General features: G+C 38.4%; 39 non-coding genes across 39 annotated transcripts; all 39 read right to left on the reverse strand.

Annotated features, from left to right (window-relative positions):
• Positions 1 to 113: 113 nt before the first annotated feature.
• trnat-agu (transfer RNA threonine (anticodon AGU)) lies at positions 114 to 187 on the reverse strand. The gene has a single exon. It is a non-coding gene; the product is annotated as a tRNA-Thr (tRNA).
• An 88-nt stretch (positions 188 to 275) lies between these two features.
• trnat-ugu (transfer RNA threonine (anticodon UGU)) lies at positions 276 to 349 on the reverse strand. The gene has a single exon. It is a non-coding gene; the product is annotated as a tRNA-Thr (tRNA).
• A 234-nt stretch (positions 350 to 583) lies between these two features.
• trnat-cgu (transfer RNA threonine (anticodon CGU)) lies at positions 584 to 657 on the reverse strand. Its single transcript has one exon. It is a non-coding gene; the product is annotated as a tRNA-Thr (tRNA).
• Positions 658 to 950: 293 nt separating this feature from the next.
• Positions 951 to 1,024, reverse strand: trnat-agu (transfer RNA threonine (anticodon AGU)). The gene has a single exon. It is a non-coding gene; the product is annotated as a tRNA-Thr (tRNA).
• An 88-nt stretch (positions 1,025 to 1,112) lies between these two features.
• trnat-agu (transfer RNA threonine (anticodon AGU)) lies at positions 1,113 to 1,186 on the reverse strand. The gene has a single exon. It is a non-coding gene; the product is annotated as a tRNA-Thr (tRNA).
• An 88-nt stretch (positions 1,187 to 1,274) lies between these two features.
• trnat-agu (transfer RNA threonine (anticodon AGU)) lies at positions 1,275 to 1,348 on the reverse strand. The gene has a single exon. It is a non-coding gene; the product is annotated as a tRNA-Thr (tRNA).
• Positions 1,349 to 1,436: 88 nt separating this feature from the next.
• On the reverse strand, positions 1,437 to 1,510 carry trnat-agu (transfer RNA threonine (anticodon AGU)). The gene has a single exon. It is a non-coding gene; the product is annotated as a tRNA-Thr (tRNA).
• An 88-nt stretch (positions 1,511 to 1,598) lies between these two features.
• On the reverse strand, positions 1,599 to 1,672 carry trnat-agu (transfer RNA threonine (anticodon AGU)). The gene has a single exon. It is a non-coding gene; the product is annotated as a tRNA-Thr (tRNA).
• Positions 1,673 to 1,760: 88 nt separating this feature from the next.
• Positions 1,761 to 1,834, reverse strand: trnat-ugu (transfer RNA threonine (anticodon UGU)). Its single transcript has one exon. It is a non-coding gene; the product is annotated as a tRNA-Thr (tRNA).
• A 234-nt stretch (positions 1,835 to 2,068) lies between these two features.
• trnat-agu (transfer RNA threonine (anticodon AGU)) lies at positions 2,069 to 2,142 on the reverse strand. The gene has a single exon. It is a non-coding gene; the product is annotated as a tRNA-Thr (tRNA).
• A 433-nt stretch (positions 2,143 to 2,575) lies between these two features.
• trnat-cgu (transfer RNA threonine (anticodon CGU)) lies at positions 2,576 to 2,649 on the reverse strand. The gene has a single exon. It is a non-coding gene; the product is annotated as a tRNA-Thr (tRNA).
• Positions 2,650 to 2,780: 131 nt separating this feature from the next.
• trnat-agu (transfer RNA threonine (anticodon AGU)) lies at positions 2,781 to 2,854 on the reverse strand. The gene has a single exon. It is a non-coding gene; the product is annotated as a tRNA-Thr (tRNA).
• An 88-nt stretch (positions 2,855 to 2,942) lies between these two features.
• Positions 2,943 to 3,016, reverse strand: trnat-ugu (transfer RNA threonine (anticodon UGU)). Its single transcript has one exon. It is a non-coding gene; the product is annotated as a tRNA-Thr (tRNA).
• A 234-nt stretch (positions 3,017 to 3,250) lies between these two features.
• trnat-cgu (transfer RNA threonine (anticodon CGU)) lies at positions 3,251 to 3,324 on the reverse strand. Its single transcript has one exon. It is a non-coding gene; the product is annotated as a tRNA-Thr (tRNA).
• A 433-nt stretch (positions 3,325 to 3,757) lies between these two features.
• On the reverse strand, positions 3,758 to 3,831 carry trnat-cgu (transfer RNA threonine (anticodon CGU)). Its single transcript has one exon. It is a non-coding gene; the product is annotated as a tRNA-Thr (tRNA).
• Positions 3,832 to 3,962: 131 nt separating this feature from the next.
• trnat-agu (transfer RNA threonine (anticodon AGU)) lies at positions 3,963 to 4,036 on the reverse strand. The gene has a single exon. It is a non-coding gene; the product is annotated as a tRNA-Thr (tRNA).
• An 88-nt stretch (positions 4,037 to 4,124) lies between these two features.
• trnat-agu (transfer RNA threonine (anticodon AGU)) lies at positions 4,125 to 4,198 on the reverse strand. Its single transcript has one exon. It is a non-coding gene; the product is annotated as a tRNA-Thr (tRNA).
• Positions 4,199 to 4,286: 88 nt separating this feature from the next.
• trnat-agu (transfer RNA threonine (anticodon AGU)) lies at positions 4,287 to 4,360 on the reverse strand. Its single transcript has one exon. It is a non-coding gene; the product is annotated as a tRNA-Thr (tRNA).
• An 88-nt stretch (positions 4,361 to 4,448) lies between these two features.
• Positions 4,449 to 4,522, reverse strand: trnat-agu (transfer RNA threonine (anticodon AGU)). Its single transcript has one exon. It is a non-coding gene; the product is annotated as a tRNA-Thr (tRNA).
• An 88-nt stretch (positions 4,523 to 4,610) lies between these two features.
• Positions 4,611 to 4,684, reverse strand: trnat-ugu (transfer RNA threonine (anticodon UGU)). The gene has a single exon. It is a non-coding gene; the product is annotated as a tRNA-Thr (tRNA).
• A 233-nt stretch (positions 4,685 to 4,917) lies between these two features.
• trnat-cgu (transfer RNA threonine (anticodon CGU)) lies at positions 4,918 to 4,991 on the reverse strand. Its single transcript has one exon. It is a non-coding gene; the product is annotated as a tRNA-Thr (tRNA).
• Positions 4,992 to 5,121: 130 nt separating this feature from the next.
• On the reverse strand, positions 5,122 to 5,195 carry trnat-agu (transfer RNA threonine (anticodon AGU)). Its single transcript has one exon. It is a non-coding gene; the product is annotated as a tRNA-Thr (tRNA).
• Positions 5,196 to 5,283: 88 nt separating this feature from the next.
• Positions 5,284 to 5,357, reverse strand: trnat-agu (transfer RNA threonine (anticodon AGU)). The gene has a single exon. It is a non-coding gene; the product is annotated as a tRNA-Thr (tRNA).
• Positions 5,358 to 5,445: 88 nt separating this feature from the next.
• Positions 5,446 to 5,519, reverse strand: trnat-ugu (transfer RNA threonine (anticodon UGU)). The gene has a single exon. It is a non-coding gene; the product is annotated as a tRNA-Thr (tRNA).
• A 233-nt stretch (positions 5,520 to 5,752) lies between these two features.
• trnat-cgu (transfer RNA threonine (anticodon CGU)) lies at positions 5,753 to 5,826 on the reverse strand. The gene has a single exon. It is a non-coding gene; the product is annotated as a tRNA-Thr (tRNA).
• Positions 5,827 to 6,259: 433 nt separating this feature from the next.
• Positions 6,260 to 6,333, reverse strand: trnat-cgu (transfer RNA threonine (anticodon CGU)). Its single transcript has one exon. It is a non-coding gene; the product is annotated as a tRNA-Thr (tRNA).
• A 131-nt stretch (positions 6,334 to 6,464) lies between these two features.
• trnat-agu (transfer RNA threonine (anticodon AGU)) lies at positions 6,465 to 6,538 on the reverse strand. The gene has a single exon. It is a non-coding gene; the product is annotated as a tRNA-Thr (tRNA).
• An 88-nt stretch (positions 6,539 to 6,626) lies between these two features.
• Positions 6,627 to 6,700, reverse strand: trnat-ugu (transfer RNA threonine (anticodon UGU)). Its single transcript has one exon. It is a non-coding gene; the product is annotated as a tRNA-Thr (tRNA).
• Positions 6,701 to 6,934: 234 nt separating this feature from the next.
• Positions 6,935 to 7,008, reverse strand: trnat-cgu (transfer RNA threonine (anticodon CGU)). The gene has a single exon. It is a non-coding gene; the product is annotated as a tRNA-Thr (tRNA).
• A 128-nt stretch (positions 7,009 to 7,136) lies between these two features.
• On the reverse strand, positions 7,137 to 7,213 carry trnat-ugu (transfer RNA threonine (anticodon UGU)). Its single transcript has one exon. It is a non-coding gene; the product is annotated as a tRNA-Thr (tRNA).
• Positions 7,214 to 7,441: 228 nt separating this feature from the next.
• trnat-cgu (transfer RNA threonine (anticodon CGU)) lies at positions 7,442 to 7,515 on the reverse strand. The gene has a single exon. It is a non-coding gene; the product is annotated as a tRNA-Thr (tRNA).
• Positions 7,516 to 7,646: 131 nt separating this feature from the next.
• On the reverse strand, positions 7,647 to 7,720 carry trnat-agu (transfer RNA threonine (anticodon AGU)). The gene has a single exon. It is a non-coding gene; the product is annotated as a tRNA-Thr (tRNA).
• Positions 7,721 to 7,808: 88 nt separating this feature from the next.
• trnat-agu (transfer RNA threonine (anticodon AGU)) lies at positions 7,809 to 7,882 on the reverse strand. Its single transcript has one exon. It is a non-coding gene; the product is annotated as a tRNA-Thr (tRNA).
• An 88-nt stretch (positions 7,883 to 7,970) lies between these two features.
• trnat-agu (transfer RNA threonine (anticodon AGU)) lies at positions 7,971 to 8,044 on the reverse strand. The gene has a single exon. It is a non-coding gene; the product is annotated as a tRNA-Thr (tRNA).
• Positions 8,045 to 8,134: 90 nt separating this feature from the next.
• Positions 8,135 to 8,208, reverse strand: trnat-ugu (transfer RNA threonine (anticodon UGU)). The gene has a single exon. It is a non-coding gene; the product is annotated as a tRNA-Thr (tRNA).
• A 233-nt stretch (positions 8,209 to 8,441) lies between these two features.
• On the reverse strand, positions 8,442 to 8,515 carry trnat-cgu (transfer RNA threonine (anticodon CGU)). The gene has a single exon. It is a non-coding gene; the product is annotated as a tRNA-Thr (tRNA).
• Positions 8,516 to 8,645: 130 nt separating this feature from the next.
• On the reverse strand, positions 8,646 to 8,719 carry trnat-agu (transfer RNA threonine (anticodon AGU)). The gene has a single exon. It is a non-coding gene; the product is annotated as a tRNA-Thr (tRNA).
• A 250-nt stretch (positions 8,720 to 8,969) lies between these two features.
• trnat-agu (transfer RNA threonine (anticodon AGU)) lies at positions 8,970 to 9,043 on the reverse strand. The gene has a single exon. It is a non-coding gene; the product is annotated as a tRNA-Thr (tRNA).
• Positions 9,044 to 9,276: 233 nt separating this feature from the next.
• Positions 9,277 to 9,350, reverse strand: trnat-cgu (transfer RNA threonine (anticodon CGU)). Its single transcript has one exon. It is a non-coding gene; the product is annotated as a tRNA-Thr (tRNA).
• Between the last annotated feature and the right edge of the window lie 222 nt (positions 9,351 to 9,572).

The raw sequence follows: 9,572 nt of genomic DNA on the forward strand, positions 1-9,572 counted from the left end.
ACTTTGACCAACTAAGCCACAGAGCCTCTACTTGAAGCGTTTAAACCAAAAACAAGTTGAACTTCTTTTCAAAAAAGTTTTAATTATGAAAATGAAGTCAAAACAGAGGTTAAAGGCACTGCTGGGATTTGAACCCAGGATCTCCTGTTTACTAGACAGGCACTTTGACCAACTAAGCCACAGCGCCTCTACTTGAAGCACCTAAACAAAAAACGAATTGAATACCTTTTCAAAAAAGTTTTAATCAGAAAAATGAAGACAAGACACATTTTTAAAGGCACTGCTGGGATTTGAACCCAGGATGTCCTGTTCACAAGACAGGCACTTTGACCAGCTAAGCCACAGCGCCACTGTTTTAAGTTTTTCCTGAAAACGATTAAATTTAATTCATTTTTACCATGTTGGAAATCTAAAAATGCTGTTAAACTTTTAAAGATGGGGTCGAGAATTAAACAGGATCTTTTGAGACAGTCAGTCAAGCATCAAACCACATTTCCTTTGTTAGTACCCTCGTCCCTATGAAAACTGGAATCTCGTTTGTAAACAAGGCATTATGAACACCAAATGAATATTATAGCGACGAAGGCCCTGCTGGGATTTGAACCCAGGGTCTCCTGTTTACGAAACAGGCGCTTTAACCAACTAAGCCACAGAGCCCTTGGATATGCCTTTTATTCCTAAAGATCTTGAGTTTAGCTGTATTACACCAGGTTTTAATGCACAAAAGTAAAATGTAATATCTCAGCAAGTTGGAATAATGAAAAAAAGGAAGTCAAAACAGAGGTTAAAGGCACTGCCGGGATTTGAATCCAGGATCTCCTGTTTACTAGACAGGCACTTTGACCAACTAAGCCACAGAGCCTCTACTTGAAGCGTTTAAACCAAAAACAAGTTGAACTTCTTTTCAAAAAAGTTTTAATTATGAAAATGCAGTGAAAACACTGGGTTAAAGGCACTGCTGGGATTTGAACCCAGGATCTCCTGTTTACTAGACAGGCACTTTGACCAACTAAGCCACAGCGCCTCTACTTGAAGCACCTAAACAAAAAACAAATTGAATACCTTTTCAAAAAAGTTTTAATCAGAAAAATGAAAACAAGACACATTTTTAAAGGCACTGCTGGGATTTGAACCCAGGATCTCCTGTTTACTAGACAGGCACTTTGACCATCTAAGCCACAGCGCCTCTACTTGAAGCTGTTAAACCAAAAACGAGTCTAACTTCTTTTCAAAAAAGTTTTAATTATGAAAATGAAGTGAAAACACTGGGTTAAAGGCACTGCTGGGATTTGAACCCAGGATCTCCTGTTTACTAGACAGGCACTTTGACCAACTAAGCCACAGCGCCTCTGCTTGAAGCACCTAAACAAAAAACGAATTGAATACCTTTTCAAAAAAGTTTTAATCAGAAAAATGAAGACAAGACACATTTTTAAAGGCACTGCTGGGATTTGAACCCAGGATCTCCTGTTTACTAGACAGGCACTTTGACCAACTAAGCCACAGCGCCTCTGCTTGAAGTGTTTAAACCAAAAACAAGTTGAACTTCTTTTCAAAAAAGTTTTAATCAGAAAAATGAAGACAAGAAACATTTTTAAAGGCACTGCTGGGATTTGAACCCAGGATCTCCTGTTTACTAGACAGGCACTTTGACCATCTAAGCCACAGCGCCTCTACTTGAAGCTGTTAAACCCAAAACGAGTTGAACTTCTTTTCAAAAAAGTTTTAATTATGAAAATGAAGTGAAAACACTGGGTTAAAGGCACTGCTGGGATTTGAATCCAGGATCTCCTGTTTACAAGACAGGCACTTTGACCAGCTAAGCCACAGCGCCACTGTTTTAAGTTTTTCCTGAAAACGATTAAATTTAATTCATTTTTACCATGTTGGAAATCTAAAAATGCTGTTAAACTTTTAAAGATGGGGTCGAGAATTAAACAGGATCTTTTGAGACAGTCAGTCAAGCATCAAACCACATTTCCTTTGTTAGTACCCTCGTCCCTATGAAAACTGGAATCTCGTTTGTAAACAAGGCATTATGAACACTAAATGAATATTATAGCGACGAAGGCCCTGCTGGGATTTGAACCCAGGGTCTCCTGTTTACTAAACAGGCGCTTTAACCAACTAAGCCACAGAGCCCTTGGATATGCCTTTTATTCCTAAAGATCTTGAGTTTAGCTGTACTACACCAGGTTTTAATGCACAAAAGTAAAATGTAATATCTCAGCAAGTTGGAATAATAAAAAAAAGGAAGTCAAAACAGAGGTTAAAGGCACTGCCGGGATTTGAACCCAGGATCTCCTGTTTACAAGACAGGCACTTTGACCAGCTAAGCCACACTGTTTTAAGTTTTTCCTGAAAACGATTAAATTTAATTCATTTTTACCATGTTGGAAATCTAAAAATGCTGTTAAACTTTTAAAGATGGGGTCGAGAATTAAACAGGATCTTTTGAGACAGTCAGTCAAGCATCAAACCACATTTCCTTTGTTAGTACCCTCGTCCCTATGAAAACTGGAATCTCGTTTGTAAACAAGGCATTATGAACACTAAATGAATATTATAGCGACGAAGGCCCTGCTGGGATTTAAACCCAGGGTCTCCTGTTTACGAAACAGGGGCTTTAACCAACTAAGCCACAGAGCCCTTGGATATGCCTTTTATTCCTAAAGATCTTGAGTTTAGCTGTATTTCACCAGGTTTTAATGCACAAAAGTAAAATGTAATATCTCAGCAAGTTGGAATAATAAAAAAAAGGAAGTCAAAACAGAGGTTAAAGGCACTGCTGGGATTTGAACCCAGGATCTCCTGTTTACTAGACAGGCACTTTGACCAACTAATCCACAGAGCCTCTACTTGAAGCGTTTAAACCAAAAACGAGTTGAACTTCTTTTCAAAAAAGTTTTAATTATGAAAATGAAGTGAAAACACTGGGTTAGAGGCACTGCTGGGATTTGAACCCAGGATCTCCTGTTTACAAGACAGGCACTTTGACCAGCTAAGCCACAGCGCCACTGTTTCAAGTTTTTCCTGAAAACGATTAAATTTAATTCATTTTTACCATGTTGGAAATCTAAAAATGCTGTTAAACTTTTAAAGATGGGGTCGAGAATTAAACAGGATCTTTTGAGACAGTCAGTCAAGCATCAAACCACATTTCCTTTGTTAGTACCCTCGTCCCTATGAAAACTGGAATCTCGTTTGTAAACAAGGCATTATGAACACTAAATGAATATTATAGCGACGAAGGCCCTGCTGGGATTTGAACCCAGGGTCTCCTGTTTACGAAACAGGCGCTTTAACCAACTAAGCCACAGAGCCCTTGGATATGCCTTTTATTCCTAAAGATCTTGAGTTTAGCTGTACTACACCAGGTTTTAATGCACAAAAGTAAAATGTAATATCTCAGCAAGTTGGAATAATAAAAAAAAGGAAGTCAAAACAGAGGTTAAAGGCACTGCCGGGATTTGAACCCAGGATCTCCTGTTTACAAGACAGGCACTTTGACCAGCTAAGCCACACTGTTTTAAGTTTTTCCTGAAAACGATTAAATTTAATTCATTTTTACCATGTTGGAAATCTAAAAATGCTGTTAAACTTTTAAAGATGGGGTCGAGAATTAAACAGGATCTTTTGAGACAGTCAGTCAAGCATCAAACCACATTTCCTTTGTTAGTACCCTCGTCCCTATGAAAACTGGAATCTCGTTTGTAAACAAGGCATTATGAACACTAAATGAATATTATAGCGACGAAGGCCCTGCTGGGATTTAAACCCAGGGTCTCCTGTTTACGAAACAGGGGCTTTAACCAACTAAGCCACAGAGCCCTTGGATATGCCTTTTATTCCTAAAGATCTTGAGTTTAGCTGTATTTCACCAGGTTTTAATGCACAAAAGTAAAATGTAATATCTCAGCAAGTTGGAATAATAAAAAAAAGGAAGTCAAAACAGAGGTTAAAGGCACTGCTGGGATTTGAACCCAGGATCTCCTGTTTACTAGACAGGCACTTTGACCAACTAATCCACAGAGCCTCTACTTGAAGCGTTTAAACCAAAAACGAGTTGAACTTCTTTTCAAAAAAGTTTTAATTATGAAAATGAAGTGAAAACACTGGGTTAGAGGCACTGCTGGGATTTGAACCCAGGATCTCCTGTTTACTAGACAGGCACTTTGACCAACTAAGCCACAGCACCTCTACTTGAAGCGTTTAAACCAAAAACAAGTTGAACTTCTTTTCAAAAAAGTTTTAATTATGAAAATGAAGTCAAAACACTGGGTTAAAGGCACTGCTGGGATTTGAACCCAGGATCTCCTGTTTACTAGACAGGCACTTTGACCAACTAAGCCACAGCGCCTCTACTTGAAGCACCTAAACAAAAAACGAATTGAATACCTTTTCAAAAAAGTTTTAATCAGAAAAATGAAGACAAGACACATTTTTAAAGGCACTGCTGGGATTTGAACCCAGGATCTCCTGTTTACTAGACAGGCACTTTGACCATCTAAGCCACAGCGCCTCTACTTGAAGCGCTTAAACCAAAAACGAGTTGAACTTCTTTTCAAAAAAGTTTTAATTATGAAAATGAAGTGAAAACACTGGGTTAAAGGCACTGCTGGGATTTGAACCCAGGATCTCCTGTTTACAAGACAGGCACTATGACCAGCTAAGCCACAGCGCCACTGTTTTAAGTTTTTCCTGAAAACGATTAAATTTAATTCATTTTTACCATGTTGGAAATCTAAAAATGCTGTTAAACTTTTAAAGATGGGGTCGAGAATTAAACAGGATCTTTTGAGACAGTCAGTCAAGCATCAAACCACATTTCCTTTGTTAGTACCCTCGTCCCTTTGAAACTGGAATCTCGTTTGTAAACAAGGCATTATGGACACTAAATGAATATTATAGAGACGAAGGCCCTGCTGGGATTTGAACCCAGGGTCTCCTGTTTACGAAACAGGCGCTTTAACCAACTAAGCCACAGAGCCCTTGGATATGCCTTTTATTCCTAAAGATCTTGAGTTTAGCTGTATTTCACCAGGTTTTAATGCACAAAAGTAAAATGTAATATCTCACCAAGTTGGAATAATAAAAAAAGGAAGTCAAAACAGAGGTTAAAGGCACTGCTGGGATTTGAACCCAGGATCTCCTGTTTACTAGACAGGCACTTTGACCAACTAAGCCACAGCGCCTCTACTTGAAGCACCTAAACAAAAAACGAATTGAATACCTTTTCAAAAAAGTTTTAATCAGAAAAATGAAGACAAGACACATTTTTAAAGGCACTGCTGGGATTTGAACACAGGATCTCCTGTTTACTAGACAGGCACTTTGACCATCTAAGCCACAGCGCCTCTACTTGAATCTGTTAAACCAAAAACGAGTTGAACTTCTTTTCAAAAAAGGTTTAATTATGAAAATGAAGTGAAAACACTGGGTTAAAGGCACTGCTGGGATTTGAACCCAGGATCTCCTGTTTACAAGACAGGCACTTTGACCAGCTAAGCCACAGCGCCACTGTTTTAAGTTTTTCCTGAAAACGATTAAATTTAATTCATTTTTACCATGTTGGAAATCTAAAAATGCTGTTAAACTTTTAAAGATGGGGTCGAGAATTAAACAGGATCTTTTGAGACAGTCAGTCAAGCATCAAACCACATTTCCTTTGTTAGTACCCTCGTCCCTATGAAACTGGAATCTCGTTTGTAAACAAGGCATTATGAACACTAAATGAATATTATAGCGACGAAGGCCCTGCTGGGATTTGAACCCAGGGTCTCCTGTTTACGAAACAGGCGCTTTAACCAACTAAGCCACAGAGCCCTTGGATATGCCTTTTATTCCTAAAGATCTTGAGTTTAGCTGTACTACACCAGGTTTTAATGCACAAAAGTAAAATGTAATATCTCAGCAAGTTGGAATAATAAAAAAAAGGAAGTCAAAACAGAGGTTAAAGGCACTGCCGGGATTTGAACCCAGGATCTCCTGTTTACAAGACAGGCACTTTGACCAGCTAAGCCACACTGTTTTAAGTTTTTCCTGAAAACGATTAAATTTAATTCATTTTTACCATGTTGGAAATCTAAAAATGCTGTTAAACTTTTAAAGATGGGGTCGAGAATTAAACAGGATCTTTTGAGACAGTCAGTCAAGCATCAAACCACATTTCCTTTGTTAGTACCCTCGTCCCTATGAAAACTGGAATCTCGTTTGTAAACAAGGCATTATGAACACTAAATGAATATTATAGCGACGAAGGCCCTGCTGGGATTTAAACCCAGGGTCTCCTGTTTACGAAACAGGGGCTTTAACCAACTAAGCCACAGAGCCCTTGGATATGCCTTTTATTCCTAAAGATCTTGAGTTTAGCTGTATTTCACCAGGTTTTAATGCACAAAAGTAAAATGTAATATCTCAGCAAGTTGGAATAATAAAAAAAAGGAAGTCAAAACAGAGGTTAAAGGCACTGCTGGGATTTGAACCCAGGATCTCCTGTTTACTAGACAGGCACTTTGACCAACTAATCCACAGAGCCTCTACTTGAAGCGTTTAAACCAAAAACGAGTTGAACTTCTTTTCAAAAAAGTTTTAATTATGAAAATGAAGTGAAAACACTGGGTTAGAGGCACTGCTGGGATTTGAACCCAGGATCTCCTGTTTACAAGACAGGCACTTTGACCAGCTAAGCCACAGCGCCACTGTTTTAAGTTTTTCCTGAAAACGATTAAATTTAATTCATTTTTACCATGTTGGAAATCTAAAAATGCTGTTAAACTTTTAAAGATGGGGTCGAGAATTAAACAGGATCTTTTGAGACAGTCAGTCAAGCATCAAACCACATTTCCTTTGTTAGTACCCTCGTCCCTATGAAAACTGGAATCTCGTTTGTAAACAAGGCATTATGAACACTAAATGAATATTATAGCGACGAAGGCCCTGCTGGGATTTGAACCCAGGGTCTCCTGTTTACGAAACAGGCGCTTTAACCAACTAAGCCACAGAGCCCTTGGATATGCCTTTTATTCCTAAAGATCTTGAGTTTAGCTGTACTACACCAGGTTTTAATGCACAAAAGTAAAATGTAATATCTCAGCAAGTTGGAATAATAAAAAAAAGGAAGTCAAAACAGAGGTTAAAGGCACTGCCGGGATTTGAACCCAGGATCTCCTGTTTACAAGACAGGCGCTTTGACCAGCTAAGCCACACTGTTTTTAGTTTTTCCTGAAAACGATTAAATTTAATTCATTTTTACCATGTTGGAAATCTAAAAATGCTGTTAAACTTTTAAAGATGGGGTCGAGAATTAAACAGGATCTTTTGAGACAGTCAGTCAAGCATCAAACCACATTTCCTTTGTTAGTACCCTCGTCCCTATGAAAACTGGAATCTCGTTTGTAAACAAGGCATTATGAACACTAAATGAATATTATAGCGACGAAGGCCCTGCTGGGATTTAAACCCAGGGTCTCCTGTTTACGAAACAGGGGCTTTAACCAACTAAGCCACAGAGCCCTTGGATATGCCTTTTATTCCTAAAGATCTTGAGTTTAGCTGTATTTCACCAGGTTTTAATGCACAAAAGTAAAATGTAATATCTCAGCAAGTTGGAATAATAAAAAAAAGGAAGTCAAAACAGAGGTTAAAGGCACTGCTGGGATTTGAACCCAGGATCTCCTGTTTACTAGACAGGCACTTTGACCAACTAATCCACAGAGCCTCTACTTGAAGCGTTTAAACCAAAAACCAGTTGAACTTCTTTTCAAAAAAGTTTTAATTATGAAAATGAAGTGAAAACACTGGGTTAGAGGCACTGCTGGGATTTGAACCCAGGATCTCCTGTTTACTAGACAGGCACTTTGACCTACTAAGCCACAGCACCTCTACTTGAAGCGTTTAAACCAAAAACAAGTTGAACTTCTTTTCAAAAAAGTTTTAATTATGAAAATGAAGTCAAAACACTGGGTTAAAGGCACTGCTGGGATTTGAACCCAGGATCTCCTGTTTACTAGACAGGCACTTTGACCATCTAAGCCACAGCACCTCTACTTGAAGCTGTTGAACCCAAAACGAGTTGAACTTCTTTTCAAAAAAGTTTTAATTATGAAAATGAAGTGAAAACACTGGGTTATAAAGGCACTGCTGGGATTTGAACCCAGGATCTCCTGTTTACAAGACAGGCACTTTGACCAGCTAAGCCACAGCGCCACCGTTTTAAGTTTTTCCTGAAAACGATTAAATTTCATTCATTTTTACCATGTTGGAAATCTAAAAATGCTGTTAAACTTTTAAAGATGGGGTCAAGAATTAAACAGGATGTTTTGAGACAGTCAGTCAAGCATCAAACCACATTTCCTTTGTTAGTACCCTCGTCCCTTTGAAACTGGAATCTCGTTTGTAAACAAGGCATTATGGACACTAAATGAATATTATAGAGACGAAGGCCCTGCTGGGATTTGAACCCAGGGTCTCCTGTTTACGAAACAGGCACTTTAACCAACTAAGCCACAGAGCCCTTGGATATGCCTTTTATTCCTAAAGATCTTGAGTTTAGCTGTATTTCACCAGGTTTTAATGCACAAAAGTAAAATGTAATATCTCACCAAGTTGGAATAATAAAAAAAGGAAGTCAAAACAGAGGTTAAAGGCACTGCTGGGATTTGAACCCAGGATCTCCTGTTTACTAGACAGGCACTTTGACCAACTAAGCCACAGAGCCTCTACTTGAAGCACCTAAACAAAAAACGAATTGAATACCTTTTCAAAAAAGTTTTAATCAGAAAAATGAAGACAAGACACATTTTTAAAGGCACTGCTGGGATTTGAACCGAGGATCTCCTGTTTACTAGACAGGCACTTTGACCATCTAAGCGACAGCGCCTCTACCTGAAGCTGTTAAACCAAAAACGAGTTGAGCTTCTTTTCAAAAAAGTTTTAATTATGAAAATGAAGTGAAAACACTGGGTTAAAGGCACTGCTGGGATTTGAACCCAGGATCTCCTGTTTACTAGACAGGCACTTTGACCAACTAAGCCACAGCGCCACTGTTTTAAGTTTTTCCTGAAAACGATTAAATTTAATTCATTTTTACCATGTTGGAAATCTAAAAATGCTGTTAAACTTTTAAAGATGGGGTCGAGAATTAAACAGGATCTTTTGAGACAGTCAGTCAAGCATCAAACCACATTTCCTTTGTTAGTACCCTCTTTCCTATGAAACTGGAATCTCGTTTGTAAACAAGGCATTATGAACACAAAATGAATATTATAGCGACGAAGGCCCTGCTGGGATTTGAACCCAGGGTCTCCTGTTTACGAAACAGGCGCTTTAACCAACTAAGCCACAGATCCCTTGGATATGCCTTTTATTCCTAAAGATCTTGAGTTTAGCTGTATTTCACCAGGTTTTAATGCACAAAAGTAAAATGTAATATCTCAGCAATATCTCCTGTTTACTAGACAGGCACTTTGACCAACTAAGCCACAGAGCCTCTACTTGAAGCGTTCAAACCAAAAACGAGTTGAACTTCTTTTCAAAAAAGTTTTAATTATGAAAATGAAGTCAAAACACTG

Source organism: Gasterosteus aculeatus, chromosome 6 (assembly GCF_964276395.1).
Source record: "Gasterosteus aculeatus chromosome 6, fGasAcu3.hap1.1, whole genome shotgun sequence".
In the NCBI taxonomy this organism is placed as follows: Eukaryota; Metazoa; Chordata; class Actinopteri; order Perciformes; family Gasterosteidae; genus Gasterosteus; species Gasterosteus aculeatus.